We start from the raw sequence: 3,905 nt of genomic DNA, 5'->3' as shown, positions 1-3,905 counted from the left end.
TATTTCAATACAAGCAAGTCTATCTTCACTCAGGTTATAAGGGTCGTCCATCCTTTGAATGAAAAATTGATCTGTCTATTCTCGGAGTCTCTCTCCATAGAAGCTATCAATGACAAAGAAATTCTAGCTATATTTGTCAGACTGTTATAAAACGTCTGGATAAAGTGATAAAATCTACCATCTTCTATTTTTAGGTATATCGATCCCATGAAATTCGAACTAAAGATCATAGCCTAAATGAAGGGTGGAGCATTAGCCAACAAAATTTGCAATCAAAGATTCATAAAATACGAAGAAACTAAATGAATGAGATAGTCAAATAAAAATGGAGATTATAATTGACATCAATTCCTAGAATAGCATCTGCTAAGTTAGATAGAAAACCATCCATGTTATTTGGGCCTAATGTGTCTTCATTCTCCACTTTAGGATCAACTTCCTGCAAGCAAAATTGCAATTTACAATTAACGAAAAATCCAAGATACAAGAAATGTGAAAATTCACACAAAATATCAATTAATACACTACCATATCTGCCTAATAGGCTAATACAATAAAAGTTGATTTTAAGCTAAAACCTAACCTATAACAGTAAAAAAGTTCTAGTTTAATCATCTATTTTGCCTTCACCAATCACCAGTACTTAATACAAAACCAGAAGAAAAAATTATTTGAAGAATCAAAAAATAGAGGTTTGAGAGAGCAAAGAGAAACCAACCCAAACCCACGGTTCCATACAATCCATTCCCATTCAAATTCATAGAATTCCAACAACTCCTTGAAAATTCATCATTAATTTCATTGTTCATTCATCACAATTCACAAACGACAATACTAAATCTATAAATCACCCATCAATCTATAAAAATATACTAAAAGCTCAAAAAATAAATAAATAAAAGAGAGAGAAGAAAGGGCTCACGGGGTACAGAAGCCGGCGACACTCAAGGCGGAGGGAGTGGCGGAGAGATGGACGATGATAGAGAGTGGAAGTGTAGTATCACTGTAAAATCGACGACAAGTCCCAGAACGCAGATTAGTACGAGAGAAGTGCCGGTAGTATCACTATAAAATTTGAGTCGAGCAATTGATTGTCTACTTGAGATGACTCCTTCCCTAGTGGCGACTGCAACGATGTAGCAACAACGGCTGATTTATGCTCCCAAGAAATCATGACCGGAGTCATTTCCTTTGGAAGAGAGCGTGAGAGGAGAGGGTTTATTGCACGACATTGTTTTGAAGGGAGGAAAGAAAAAATTGAATTAGATGTTGACGAAAGGAATAGCTGCACGTGTCATCGCAAAGATAGCATCTTTTACATATGTAGGATAGAATAAAATACCCATAATGCACAGAAAATTGGAAAGTAGAATTTGATGGCATATTGTTGCTTTAATGGAAGACTAGTATGCGTCTCGTGCGTTGCACGAATTTTTGTATTTATTTTGATTTTTTTAACGTAAAATTTATAGATTGTACAAAAAATATTTGAAAATAAGAAATGTTTATTTGATTCTCATCTTTTGGTCAACTATATATTTTATGTCACGATAATTTATTTTTATTCTTATAAATAAGTATAATGAATGTTGTGATTGTATATATGTCAACGATAATTTATTTTTAATTATTTATTGTATTTGTTTAATGTAGATGAAGATTTTTTTTATTTGATATTGCAAATAAGTTGCAAATTGCTTTTCTTTAGCAACTTCGATTTGAAAGACTATATTTGTAGTTCAAAAATAATTCATGCAGTTGTAAATTGAAAGAGAATATCCACATACACAAACATTTAAATAATAAACTCAGGTTTGCACGTAAAATAATTTGAAGTGACACTTACTGGATGACCAACTCCCTTATTGGTGTAAGAATTAGAACTCTAACAGCGGGCCTATTTTTCGGATGATACAATAGTCACTCCAAGGTTGGTAGGGCAAAAGAATTTAAAAAAAAAATTAAATAAATTTTATTTGAAAGAAAAAATAATTAAAAAGAAATTTAAATAAATTGATAAAAAAAACCAATTATTTATAAAGTAAATTTTTCAATTTTAATTAAATAATATTTATATATTCTTCATTTTATTTTCATAACTTTATTTTATTTTTTACTTCTAAATAATTTTAAACGAATTTTTTTACTTATATAAGTAATTTTTACATATATCAGAAATATTTTTTGTTAACATGTTTATGTTTAAATTTTTTTTTTTACTAAAAGTGATTTTTTTTTTTTTACATATAAAAGTAGTCAGCACGAAGTAAGGCGGGAGGTATGGAAAGTTGCGTGTTACATAAATTCACATTGCCTCTCTTACACTATATATATAATATAATAATATAAGCAAATGAGTTGATTTGAAAAGGCGTGCCATAGCGTATGAAAATGGAGAACGGAAAAGTACAAAAAAAAATTTGAATAATCCTCCGTGCACGGAGACCACACTATATATAATTTTTTTTAATTCTTTTCTCTTCAATTTTTTTAACCTACAAATAACTTTTTCGTTAAAAATTGAAAAATTAAGTTTCATTTAGAAGATAAAAGAATTAAAAAGAAAAAAATAATTGATTTTTTAAGAAAAATGCATTTGTTAACACATACGTTTAATCTCCGTTTAACTATTTTTGATATTTATTTAGATCTTTCGATGTCTTTACGATATAGTTCTCAAAATAAGTTTCGAGAGAATGTAAAATATTTATCAATTCGACTATCGTACAATCGTCGATAAATTTTTAAAGTTTTGAATAAATCGAAAATTTCGAAATAGTAATAAAATAATTGATTTTTTTAAGAAAAACGACTTATGCGTATTTTTTAATACATATGTTTAATGTCCGTTTAACTATTTTTGATATTTATTTAGATCTTTCGATGTCTTTACGATATAGTTCTCAAAATGAGTTTCGAGAGAATGTAAAATATTTATCGATTCGACTATCGTACAATCGTCGATGAATTTTTAAAGTTAGCTTGTTATCGAAAATTTCGAAATATAGTTTGAAAATGCATACTTTGACGTCTCATAACATTTGCTATAATTGACCGTTTCACGCACCGTTAACGACGTGCAATACTATGCCGCGAGTACTTCAAAACGATATTAAGAATGTAATATTTTGACTTCGTTTGATATCCCGTAATGAGCTTGAAAATGAATACAAAAACATAAATAAAAAAAAATAAATTTATTTCACTCCGTGCACGAAGGCCCTTCCCATTTTTTTTTCCTCCGTCTCCGTGCATGGAGACTAATATCTCAGTGCACGGAGAGAATTTTTTTTCTGTATAGTTTTACGTTATAATTTTTTTTCAATTTAAAATCTTCTTTAATTCTTTTCTCTTCAAATTTTTTACTTACAAGTAATATGTTGTAAAAAAAATTCTGTCGCATATTATCTCTATATTTTTTTTATATATATATAAAAGTGATTTTTTTCATTAATAATCAGTATTTTTTAATAGTTTGAGATAAAAGTTAATTTTTTAGTAATAATTCAATATATAAAATGATGAAAAAAATATATTCACTCCGTGCATGGAAAAAAAGAATTTCGTCATACCACATAATTTTTTTTAGCAAAATGATGCATTGAGAAAATTGTTGCGAAAAAGAATAAATAGTAATAAAATAATTGATTTTTTTAAGAAAAACGACTTATGCGTATTTTTTAATACATATGTTTAATGTCCGTTTAACTATTTTTGATATCTATTGAGATCATTCGATGTCTCTACGATATAGTTCTCAAAATGAGTTTCGAGAAAATGTAAAACATTTATCGATTCGATTATCGTACAATCGTCGACGAATTTTTAAAGTTAACTTGTTATCGAAAATTTCGAAATAGTAATAAAAAAAATTGATTTTTTTAAGAAAAACGACTTATGCGTAT

The 3,905-nt window shown here is 28.1% G+C and overlaps 1 long non-coding RNA gene across 1 annotated transcript; it reads right to left on the bottom strand.

The window, feature by feature from the left end:
• Window positions 1–265: 265 nt before the first annotated feature.
• LOC111406939 lies at window positions 266–1,299 on the bottom strand. Its single transcript, XR_002705004.1, has 2 exons — window positions 923–1,299; window positions 266–439 (listed from the first exon to the last, which is right to left on the bottom strand). It is a non-coding gene; the product is annotated as an uncharacterized LOC111406939 (long non-coding RNA).
• Window positions 1,300–3,905: the final 2,606 nt, after the last annotated feature.

The sequence above is a fragment of the Olea europaea genome, chromosome 12, assembly GCF_002742605.1.
Source record: "Olea europaea var. sylvestris chromosome 12, O_europaea_v1, whole genome shotgun sequence".
Classification (NCBI taxonomy): domain Eukaryota; kingdom Viridiplantae; phylum Streptophyta; class Magnoliopsida; order Lamiales; family Oleaceae; genus Olea; species Olea europaea.
The sequence above is the reverse complement of the archived record's forward strand: the minus strand, read 5'-3'. Positions and strand labels throughout refer to the sequence as shown.